Raw genomic sequence first — 12,650 nt, 5'->3', positions numbered from 1 at the left:
CTGCCTTGTTTCCAGACAGTTCCTGATTGTTCTGGAACCTTCCCTGTTACCTCACCCAGGGAAAGGGGACCTACTTAACCTGGGGCTAATATATCTGCCTTCTATCACTCCCCTGTGGCCATCTGGCCTGACCCTGTCACACTATCCTCCAGTCATTTGGCACAGAAGCTGATTTAAATGATAGTTTACAAACTACAGTTAGTAGTTTTGCAATTTCACATTTGAGTTCTTTCAGAACTCTTGGGTGAATGCCATCTGGTCCTGGTGACTTATTACTGTTTAGTTTATCAGTTTGTTCCAAAACCTCCTCTAGTGACACCTCAGTCTGGGACAGTTCCCAGATTTGTCACCTAAAAAGAATGGCTCTGGTTTGGGAATTTCCCTCACATCCTCAGCCATGAAGACCAATGTAAAGAATTCATTCAGTTTCTCTGCAATGGCCTTATCCTCCTTGAGTGCTGCTTTAGCATCTCAATTGTGCAGTGGCCCCACTGGCTGTTTAGCAGGCTTCCTGCTTCTGATGTACTTAACATTTTTTTTGCTATTACTTTTTGAGCCTTTGGCTAATTGTTCTTCAAATTCTTTTTTGGCCTTCCTAATTAAATTTTTACACTTCTTTTCCCAGATTTTATGCTCCTTTCTATTTTCCTCACTAGGATTTAACTTCCACTTTTTAAAGAATGCCTTTTTGCCTCTCACTGCTTCTTTTACTTTGTTGTTTAGCCACGGTGGCACTTTTTTGGTTCTCTTACTATGTTTTTAATGTAGGCTACACACTTAAGTTGAGCCTCTTTAAAAAGTCTTTAAAAAATTTCCATGCAGCTTGCAGGGATTTCACTTTTGGTGCTGTACCTTTTAATTTCTGTTTAACTAAACTCCTCATTTTTGTGTAGTTGCCATTTCTGAAATTAAATGCTACAGTGTTGGGCTACTGTGGTGTTTTCCCCACCACGGGGATGTTAAATTTAATTATATTATGGTCACTATTACCAAGCAGTCCAGCTGTATTCACCTCTTGGACCTGATCCTGTGCTGCACTCAGGACTAAATCAAGAATTGCCTCTCCTCTTGTGGATTCCAGGACCAGCTGCTCCAAGGAGCAGTCATTTAAGGCATCAAGAAACTTTATCTCTGCATCTGTCCTGAGGTGCCATGTACCCAGTCAATATGGGGATAGTTGAAATCCCCCATTATTACTGAGTTTTTTTATTTTTATAGCTTCTCTAATCTCCCCGAGCATTTCACAGTCACTATCACAATCCTGCTCAGGTGGTCGGTAATATATTGCTGCTACTATATTCTTATTATTAGAGCATAGAATTACTATTCATAGAGATTCTGTGGTACAGTTTGGTTCATTTAAGATTTTTACTTCATTTGACTCCACGCTTTCTTTCACATATAGTGCCACTCCCCCACCAGCATGACCTGTTCTGTCCTTCCGATATATTTTATACCCTGGTATTATTGATTATCTTAGTTCCACCAAGTTTCTGTGATGCCTCTTATATCAATATCCTCATTTAATATGAGGCACTCTAGTTCACCCATCTTATTATTTAGACTTCTAGCATTTGTATATAAGCCCTTAAAAAACTTGTCACTTTTTAGCTGTCTGCCACTACATGATGTAATTGAATGGGGCTCTTTTTCATTTTACTGTTGATGAGATCAGAAAGGAGGCCTGGTAGTTCATAACTGCCAGAGGCAAGAGGATGAGGTGGCATTCTACACAGCTGGAGGCAGCTGAAGATGGACAGACTGTGACCACTAGAGAGAAGAGGACCAGTGTGCATTCCACACAGCTAGTGGTTTCTAGTTGGTACCAGGTTCTCAGTATGGAAACTGCGGAAGATCTCTCTGAAGATCCAGTTGGTCAAATGAAATGGAGAGGTGCATGGAGACACACCAGTGGACAACTGTTCTGCCTGACCTGTCAGAAAATCAAGCTTACCCGTAAAGAGATTTTCAACCATCCAAGGAAGACTGATGATCCTCGTTGGAGATTCAGTACTTTGAAGAATAGAAAGAACATTCTGCAAGTGACAGGTGGCCAACAGGAGAGTGTGCTGCCTTCCCAGAGCCAAGACAGAAGACTTCACTCTAAGATTGGATAGGCTTCTGAAGTTAACAAAGATCCACTGGTGATTATGTAGATCAGCACTAATGACTCTGCGTCGTGGGATATCTCTCAGATTATAGATTACTTTGGGGAACTTGGAAAGAAGCTGAAGGAGAAGAATGTCCAAGTGATCTTGGAGATCATTCCAGTTCCAGGAGCAAAGGAAAACAGAGGGCAGAACATTCTGGAAATGATCCACTGGCTAGTAGTGTAAGGTACAGGGGTTTGGTTTTGGGCAACATTGGTCCACCTTCAGTAGGGAGAGGGAGCTGTATAGTTTGGATGACCTCCATCCCAGGAGAAGGGGAACCAATCTCCTAGGGGACAGGCTGGCTAGAGTAGTCGGGGGTGGGGGAGCTTTAAACTAATTACAAAAGGGGAGGGTGAAAAGGGAAGATATGAGGACTCAGCACAAAGTTGAGATTTTGGGAACAAAATTAATAGAAGAACAAAAGGACATGGAGAGAAGAAATTATTTAATTGTCTATACATTAATGCTAGGAGCCTGGATAATAAACAAGAGCAACTGGAATTGCTGATTTATGAACATCAATTCATCCTCGCTGGTATTACTGAAACTCGGTGGGATTCACATGACTGGAATGTTAAAATCAAGGTATAACCCCTTTAGGATGGATCAAGTGGGCAAACGTGAAGGGCACACTGCAAAATGGCATTACCTGTTTCTAAGTACTGGAGCAAGTGATTTTTATACTTATGGATCAATGTTCTAACAAATGAAGCACAAGATGGGGAACTAGTTGGTGTCTGCTACAGACCACCAATCATGCTAGACAACAAGGTAACTTTTGATTCCTTAAACACCTGTCTACAATGTGTAGGGGAAAAGAGCTGTGTGATCATCGGGAAACTTTTTTTTTAATCAAAATGGCTTGTTTCAGCAATTTTGAAACAAAGTTGATTTTTTTTCTTTGTTTTGAAACAGTGTCTCCATTAGAAATCTAGTTTAAAACAAACACACACACACAAAACACCTGAAAACAACCAGAAACAAAACAAAAAACACCACCAACAAAACTATTCATTTTGGCTTGAACAAAATATTTTGTGTGATCCAAAACTTTTCAGTCTTTCATGTTGTTGAGCAAAGCCAAAAAATAAAAATGAGTTTGGGTTCAAACCCAACTGAATTTTTTTGGAGGAGGGGATTTTTTGGTTCAGACCCTGAACTGAAATATCTATTATTTGCTCAGCTGTGGCGGTAACACATCAGGGCTACGTCTCCACTTGTGGGGGTGCGTAGGGTACAAATGCTGCATGCCCAGCTAGCACGGGGATAAATAGCAGTGTAGACAGTGAGGCACAGTTTAGGGGAGCAGCCTGCTTGATTTGCCTGAACCCCCAGGTATGGACCCTACACAGCTCTCTACACGCCCAAGCAGCGCCTCCCATGTCTACACTGCTATTCTTTGCAGGGTCGTGTCCTGTAGCTACACATGCAATGCCTGTTCTTTACATGCTGCCATAAGTGGAGACAGCCTAGGAGAGCACATCTGGGTGGGGGTCATCTCGCCTTAGCTAGCTTTCACTCTTGGTCATTGGGATACTCTTGTGTCTGATAAGCCAAGATCTGAGGGGTGAGGGCGGGGTGGGGGGTGGGGAGGGGAAGCCCCTCCCCATGTAGCCCCTTTTTGCATCTTGAGAGTGAGGGCTGAGGCTCATTCCTGGGCAGCCAGGCAGCAGGCCGGGGCAAGTGTGCAGAGGCCGTTTATGTCCCTCTCTAATTCTGAGCTGGCTGGGGGATTAGGGCTCTGCTGCCTGCTGTCAGGTTAGACTGTGATGGATGGTCACTGATGGTAACAGCACAAAGGCAACAGTGTGTGTTTGTGTAAGAGGCAAACGTGTTCCGATCTGTCACGGGGTGACCTTACTGTGTTAAAAGGAGGAGGGAGGCTGGAAGGCCCTGGCAGGGGCTGCTCACACATTCACAGCCAGGGAGGAAAATTAGCCGCAAGTCAGGGCTGAGCCCTGTCTAAAAATAACAGTCCATTGAGAAAACCACAGAGATCAACATTTGCCCTTGGTCCCCAGGGTCTGTACCAGAGGCACAACCCTCTGAGACTGCTTCCAAGAACAGGATTCAAATTCGCATCTGTGTTTTGATGGAGAAAGACAAAGCGGGCTGCAGAGATTCTCTGAAGTATGCCGTGTTATCATGGGAAATCCCACTCCTCCCAGCAAAGGAGCAGCCTGCAAGCAGCTTCTCCTAACATGGAGCCAGGTAGCCAGTTCTCTGATACAGCTTTGATTAAATACATGTAGGGACCCCCAGGGACTTGACTCATTCAGAAATATCACTTTGTTTTGGATTCTTCCTTTTGTATTGTCTGAAAACCTCAGACATTTAAAACAGACGTATCGTAGCACCAGCTGAGCCACTTTGCCTTTAGACCAGGGGTCGGCAACCTCTGGCACGGGGCTCGCCAGGGTAAGCACCCTGGTGGGCCGGGCCAGTTTGTTTACCTGCCGCGTCGGCAGGTTTGGCCAACCGCGGCTCCCACTGGCCGCAGTTCGCCGTCCCAGGCCAATGAGAGTGGTGGAAAGCCGCGGCCAGCACATCCCTCGGCCCGCACCGCTTCCCACAGCCCCCATTGGCCTGGGACAGCGAACCGCAGCCAGTGGGAGCCACCAGGGTGCTTACCCTGGCGAGCTGCGTGCCAGAGGTTGCTGACCCCTGCTCTAGACCAACCGGTGGTGGCTTCTTTCATCTGTGATCTCCTTCTGGGTAACGACATAGATCCAACTGCAGCAAAAATTAAACAGGTAACATGTGGAGTAACAAACACCTAATGCTGTAGGGTAAAAAGAAAGAATATAACTTACCTAACAGCCAGGGAATGAGCCTGGAGGCTGCTACCACAGATTCCTTCTAGCAAAAATACCAGCATGCTTGGGCGAGAACACAAGAATGTATTCAACCTAACTTATTTACCTGTGTTTGAGCTGAAGGGCAGTAGGGGGGTGGAGATGTAGAGAATTCTTCTACCTTTGGGCCAGCTGGATCACTTGATGATTACCTTTTTAGTTCATTCCCTCTGGACCACCTGGCATTGGCCACTGTTGGAAGACAGGATACTGGACTAGATGGACCATTGGTCTGACCCAGTATGGCCGTTCTTATGTTTTTATGTTCAGTTCACCCTCTTCTTTAGATGTTGCTTGATAGTCCCTGCTGGACTCTCTTGTACTTGGCTCAGGAAGATACCTCAGAGGACCAAGTTTGGGATCTTTTTGGCAGGCATTTTCAAAACAGTTCCCAGAGGAATTGGCCCCCTGGCAACCAGAGGGAATGATTTGCAAAGCACAATGGGTGAAATCCACAGGCCTCATTGAGGTCAATGGGAGTTTTAACTTCAATGGTGCTAGGATTTCACCCAGTATTTTCGAGAATTTTGTCTGAGCCACTTGATCCTCTCAAGTATCAGAGAGGTAGCCGTGTTAGTCTGGTTCTGTAAAAGCAGCAAAGAATCCTGTGGCACCTTATAGACTAACAGACGTTTTGCAGCATGAGCTTTCGTGGGTGAATGCCCACTTCGTCGGATGCCCACTTCGTCGTCTTGCGTCCGACGAAGTGGGCATTCACCCACGAAAGCTCATGCTGCAAAACGTCTGCTAGTCTATAAGGTGCCACAGGATTCTTTGCTGCTTGATCCTCTCAGTGTGTGGCTGGGGGCCAGAAGAAAGGAGAGAGTTAATCTTGGCAATTGCTGGCTTTGTCTATGCACAAAATTTGTACCCATTTAATAAAACCATTTTAAAATCAGTTTAATTAACTGGTGCAGACCCCTAAGGCGACGTTCTTCAATTGGCTCCCACCAAGCTTATCTCCAACTATCTTAAATTGGTAACCAAAATCACTGTGACTATTCAGCTCAGATGCTCAAGTGCTTTGCTAGAACTGAGGCCTGAGGTGTTAATGTCTTCGTTAGTGAGCTGGAGAGGGGTGAGTCGGAAAAGGGAGTGGGCCCGGTGACTCAGTTGGTACCCTCAGAACTGTTCTGGCACAAGATCACTCACATGTCCCTCCTTTAGGGTTAAAGCTAAGTGCCAAAGCCCTGCCTGAAATAAACAGGGGCTCCCAACAAGCTAGTTTGGCTACCAGTTTCCATATTGGAAATGGATGCATTGAGCAAGAAGTTACGTACAAAAGAGGAACACAGAAAGGCAAGATATTAACTGCTGCACCATGGGGCTGAGTTCTCTTGGAATATAATGCTGGATGGGATCCAGTGTCAGAGCTAATGTGGGGTGGGGGGGTGTCCCCCCGGTGGCCTTTGGGGGGTACGTGTGGCGCCTTTTTGGAAAGCAAGCCCGCCCCACACTCATTTGGCAATGGTGGCTCCTGTCCCATGGGGCAGGGCCTGGCTCCCTGCTCCGGGCATTGCAACATAGCACACAGGGTTGTGTGGCACTGCGACCCTATGTCACAACGCCCAGTGCCAGGAGCTGGCCCCATGGGACAGGAGCTGCTGCTGCCCGGTGAGTGTGGAGTGGGTTCGCTCATTCTCCAGCCCCCCACCCTGGGCCTCCCCTCTGCACTGGGCCGGGATTAGAATTGAGGTGCAGGTGTGAAGGGTGCTGCTGGGGGTGGTTGATGCCCCTTCAGCCATCACCCCTACCTCCACCCCCTGCGTTGCAAAACCTGGCTCCACCACTGTTGGGATCCACTTGAAATATGGTTTACAAATTATGTCAGGAGCTAAATAGTAGAGATTCAGAGCTCAGACAGTATTTTCCTTCAGTTCATGGGACCTTTCCCTAGGGAGCAGGGTTGGATCATCTTCCTCATTCCACTGCCAGAGCTCTCAGGACATTATCTTGACCACTTGCATTCTCTTAGCCATAATGGCTAGTCCTCTCTGCTCTGTGGTCTCAGTGAACATGGAAAAAAAGCTCCTTCTAGTCTTTCTATGCTGGAGTTTCTTGGCTTGTGAATTCTCCAGCGCAAGGGGTTCTGGCCACTACAGTAGTCGTCAACATTGTCATCTCCAAAATACAGCACAATCTTCCAAGACGCAACTTTCCTGATTACTCCAAACAGTTGGGCCAGGTGTACACTCAGAAAAGACGTCACTTACTGCAATGAACAATCCACACCCCCAAGCGATGCAGTGAAATAAGCCCTCGTCTGGATGGCCCTCAGTCAATGGGAGAATTTGCCCAATGACATAGCTAGCGCCTCTTGGGGAAGTGGATTCCCCATGCTGGCAGGAGACGCTCTCCCATGGGTGTAGGAAGCATCTTCACTGAAGCGCTGCTGCAGACTTCTAAGTGTAGACCTACCCTTGAATTGGTTTTCTCATGAAAACACATAGCAGTTCAGATTGGGAGGGGATGTTCAGATTCATTTTGGTCTGAATTGAGTTGTGGAGAGCTGCAGGCATGGAGGTTAGGGCTGGTTTGATTGGAAGGGACCAAGAGAGGAGTGCAGGAAGACTGGCAGAAAGGTCAGGGAAAGTGTGGGACTCTTAATGAATGGAGGAGGCAACCTAGTGACAGATGATGTGGAAAAAGCTGAAGTACTCAATGCTTTTTTTGCCTCAGTCTTCACAGACAAGGTCAGCTCCCACACTGCTGCCCTGGGCAACACAGTATGGGGAGGAGGTGAGCAGCCCTCAGTGGTGAAAGAACAGGTTAAGGACTATTTAGAAAAGCTGGACATGCACAAGCCTATGGGTCCAGATCCAATGCATCCAAGGGTGGTGAGGGAGTTGGCTGATGTGATTGCAGAGACATTCACCAAAACTCCTGGCCATCGGTGGAGGTCCCAGACGATTGGAAAAAGGCAAATATAATGCCCTTCTTTAAATAGGGAAGAAGGAGAACCTGGGGGACTACAGCCTCACTTCAGTCCCTGGAAAAATCATAGAGCAAGTCCTCAAGGAAACCATTTTGATGCACTTGGAGGAGAGGAAGGTGATCAGGAACAGTCAACATGGATTCACCAAGGGCAAGTCATGCCTGACCAACCTGATTGCCTTCTAAGATGAGATAGCTGGCTCGGTGGATAGGGGAAAAGCAGTGGATGTGATATATCTTGACTTTAGCAAAGCTTTTGATATAGTCTCCCACAGTATTCTTGCCAGCAAGTTAAAAAAGTATGGATTGGATGAATGGACTATAAGGTGGATAGAAAGCTGGCTAGATTGTCGGGCTCAACAGGTACTGATCAACAGCTCAATGTCTATTTGGCAGCCGGTATCAAGCGGAGTGCCCCAAGGGTCAGTCCTGGGGCTGCTTTTGTTCAACATCTTTATTAATGATCTGGACTGATGAGATGGATTGCACCCTCAGCAAGTTCGCAGATGATACTAAGCTGGGGGGAGAGGTAGATATGCTGGAGGGTAGGGATAGAGTCCAGAGTGACCTGGACAAATTGGAGGATTGGGACAAAAGATGAGGTTCAACAAGGACAAGTGCAGAGTCCTGCAGTTAGGAAGGAAGAATCCCATGAACTGCTACAGACTGGGGGTCGACTGGCTAAGCAGCAGTTCTGCAGAAAAGGACCTGGAGATTACAGTGGATGAGAAGCTGGATATGAGTCAGTAGTGTGCCCTTGTTGCCAAGAAGGCTAACGGCATAATGGGCTGCATTAGTAGGAGCACTGCCATTAGATCGAGGGAAGTGATTATTCCCCTCTGTTTGGGACTGGTGAGGCCACATCTGGAGTATTGTGTCCAGTTTTGGGCTCCCCCGCTACAGGAAGGATGTGGACAAAATGATTAGGGGGCTGGAGCACATGACTTATGAGGAGAGGCTGAGGGAACTGGGATTGTTTAGTCTGCAGAAGAGAAGAATGAGGGGGGATTTGATAGCAGCCTTCAACTACCTGAAAGGGGTTTCCAAAGAGGATGGATCTAGGCTGTTCTCAGTGGTGGCAGATGACAGAACAAGGAACAATGATCTCAAGTTGCAGTGGGGGTCTAAACTGGATATTAAGAAAAACTTTTTCACTAGGAGGGTGGTGATGCACTGGCATGGGTTACCTAGGGAGGTGGTGGAATTTCCTTCCTTAGAGGTTTTTTAGGTCAGGCTTGACAAAGCCCTGGCTGGGATGATTTAGTTGGTGTTGGTCCTGCTTTGAGCAAGGGGTTGGACTAGATGACCTCCTGAGGTCTCTTCCAACCCTGATCATGATTCTATGATTAAAGACTTTGCAGCCATTTATGGGAGGGCTGGCCTAGGTGTGGACATGGATCTAAACCGCAGGGCTAGTGAGGAACAAGCAGATTTGAGAGATGTAGACAAGGAAGCATCAGGATTTGGGGCAAGCCTGGCTGTTGGGGGAGATGGGGTTGAGGACCTGAAGATGAAATAGAGGCCGTTAGCATGAGCCCTGGGGAGGATACTGTCATCAGTCACAGTAATGGAGAAGGGAGGCTGTTGAAAGAAGATAAGGTTTAGTCGTGTGGAGCTTGGCCTGGCAGTGGGACATCCAGGAAGTGTATTCCCATAATAATAATAACAATAATTAATAATACCTAGCACTTAAATAGCAGTGATCACCATTAGATCTCAAAGTGCTTTACAAAGGAGGTCAGTGTCATCACCTCCATTTTACAGATGGAGAAAACTGAGGCACTGAAAGGGGAAGTGACTAGCCCAAGGTTATCCAGCAGGCCAGTGGCAGAGACAGGAATAAAATCCAGATCTCCTGAGTCTCAGTCCAGTGCTCTGTCCATGAGGCCACACTGCCTCTGTTTAATGACAGAGAGAGCTTGGTGTTGGCGCACAACAAATTAGCTATGAGTTTGCCGTGTGCTATATCTGCAGTGAATGAATACACTGCTAGAGGCCAGTGGTGTGAGCTGTGTGTGCAGCGATACCACATCGCAGAGCAGAGAGGTAGCAGCTCCTGCCTCTATATCTCTGGTGTCACCATACATGCAATGATGTGCTCAGTTCTAGACACGGGAAAGAAACTGAGGGCAGTTCAGGTGAAAAGCAACAAAAAAGATCAAGGGTCTTGTGAGAAAAAGTGCAAAGAGCTATGTCTGGCTCAGGGCTTGTCTACCCAAGAAACTTTCACAGGCTGAATGTGACTTTGAACTGATTTAGTTGAACCAGCACAAAAGGCTGTGTGGGACCCTCTTTATGGTTTAAACCAGGCTTATTTCAGTTCAACATGAGTCAATTAGGAATCAGCAAACCCAAATCAACATGAGTCAATTAGGAAGCTAACCCAAAATAAGCCCCTGTGATTGGCTCCAGAAGCTGCCTGGATTTGGTCCTTTCCTCTCTCCCCACAGGACTGTGGGCCCGCAGGCCTGGGAACGAGGTGCTGCTCCCATGGTCTGTTCACAAGGGGGAGCTCGGGGAGTCTCAGATGCAGCAGGTTCGCCCATTAAGGTAACTGGAAATTGTATATGTTGGGTAAAGAGGAGGCCAGAAGTCAATGAGGAGATGCAGGGCTAATTAGTCAATGCTCTCTGGGACCTGCCTATCCTAGCTGTGAATGTGGCCAGCTCCTGTTATTAGGGTGTATTTGTACTGCAGTATCACTTAGGAGCCCCGGTGATGGCCCAGGACCCCATGTGCCAGGCTCTGTACAAACACGGAACAAAAAGAGCTGACGGTCTGTTATAGGTTTCTTGTTTCACGGGTCCTTCCCCCCCCCCTTGGGCAATCTGGGGAAAGGCAGAATAAAGAACCTTTCATCTTTACCTAACTATCCAGACCAGAATGCCAGCATGAGCTTACCAGCCAGCCTGCCCCTTCAGAGATGTCCAGAATCAAAGCGGCACACAGGGCTTTGCACCACTTGAACAGAAATCATTTTAAAAACATTTTGAAGGGCTGGTCTACACTTCAGAGTTAGATCAGCTTAACTACATTGCTCAGGGCTGGGAAAAATTTCACACCCTGTGCGATGTAGTTAAGCTGATCTAAGCCCCAGTGTAGACACCGTTACTGCCTCTGGGAGCTGTGGGTTTCCTACAGTGATGGAAGAACCCCTTCCCTCGCTACACTCCAGCGGCGCAGCTGCAGCACCATAGCTGTGCTGCTGTAGTGTTTCTGGCATAGACGTTAGTTCCTGTTAAACTGGGTGCACCTTTCCCATGTAGACAGGGGCCTCTTGTCTACACCGTCGTGCATCGGGGTGAGGCGGCTAGTGGCTAAGGGGATTGCTCTCCAAGGGGGTGAGCCCAACGCATGGAGAGGGATTGGTGAGGGTGGCATTGGGGCTGTAACCATGAGATGGGATTCAGAAAAGAGACAGTTAAACTGAATGTGAGGGATGAATGTCTGGACATGGGATGAATCAAACAGAGGAAACAACACCCCAGTGAAAGCCTCTGAATTTGGAACAATTAAAACTACACTAGAGAAAGTGCTCTAGGGAGTGATCCAGGGAGTCACTGCCCTCGGATCCAGGCCCCCTCCCCAGATACATAGCTCCCTCCAGGGACTCAGGCCCCTCTAGCTTCCCTCAGGGATCCAGGCCCTCTCCTACTCCCCTCAGGGACCTAAGCCCCTTCCAGACACCCAGCTCCCTCCTGCTCCCCTCAGGGACCCAGGGGCCCCTCCCCCCTGGATACCCAGCTCCCTTCTCAGTCCCCTCAGGGACCTAAGCCCCCTCCCCAGAGAGTTAATGCCCACCTCCTCTCAGAGACCCCATGCCTCTGCCTGCCCCCGACCCCCAAGTCCCCTCCGCTTTCCAGGCTGCCCGACATCTATTCCTGCTGCTCTGACAATGACAAGCTGTAACATATTTGGGAGCAGCTGCTCCTTGCGCCGAGATGCCTGGCCCGCTCCCTCCACCCCCGCGTCCCTGCCCTGGAATGCGGAGCAGCCCCTCTCTCTATGCTCTGAAACACAGGATTTCCGACATGCCTGCTCAGTAGAGCTTCACCCTGTAGTGATGGGAACAGGTGCTCAGCAGAGATGGGGCTGTAGCAGCAGCCAGCGCCCCTCGTTCAGACACCACTTTGCCCCCAAGAGGCGATGTCCCAAGCGTGCATGGAACTGGAAAGCTGGGATCTGGGGTAACTGCCATGTAACCCACAGCCTAGGCTGCACCTGGCCTGCGCTGTGGGGAGGATCTTCCCTTTCTCTAGGACAGTGAGGTCCTAGATGGGGCCCTTGGGAGTCACTGGTTAAAATCCCACCAGCAGATCAGTATGGGGTGTCTGTCTTCCTCTCCAGGTTCTTTTGCAGTGACTGCCTCTGTAATATCTGGGCACCTGCTAATGGTCAAACAGCCATACCAGGAATGCTGTCATGCAGTTCCTTCCCCGCAGCTAGGAGCTGTAAGTAACTGGGAGACTGGATGTGTTTGCTTTGTGTGTGACTCATGGTTGGGTGTATGTCTGTGTTCATGTGCCCGCATGTATCTGTCGGCTGGAGTTATGGAGGGAAAGCCACGCCCAAACGGTGAGTGTTGCCAGTAGTTCTCAAAGCAGTGAGGCCCATGGTCATTCTGAAGGTAGCTGCACAGTCTGGGTCTGGCTCTCAGAAATTGTCTGTTGCACTAACAAATCACCCATTTGTTGGCTGTGTCATGGCT

This window comes from Mauremys reevesii, linkage group 4 (assembly GCF_016161935.1).
Source record: "Mauremys reevesii isolate NIE-2019 linkage group 4, ASM1616193v1, whole genome shotgun sequence".
Classification (NCBI taxonomy): domain Eukaryota; kingdom Metazoa; phylum Chordata; order Testudines; family Geoemydidae; genus Mauremys; species Mauremys reevesii.
Note: the sequence above shows the minus strand (reverse complement) of the source record.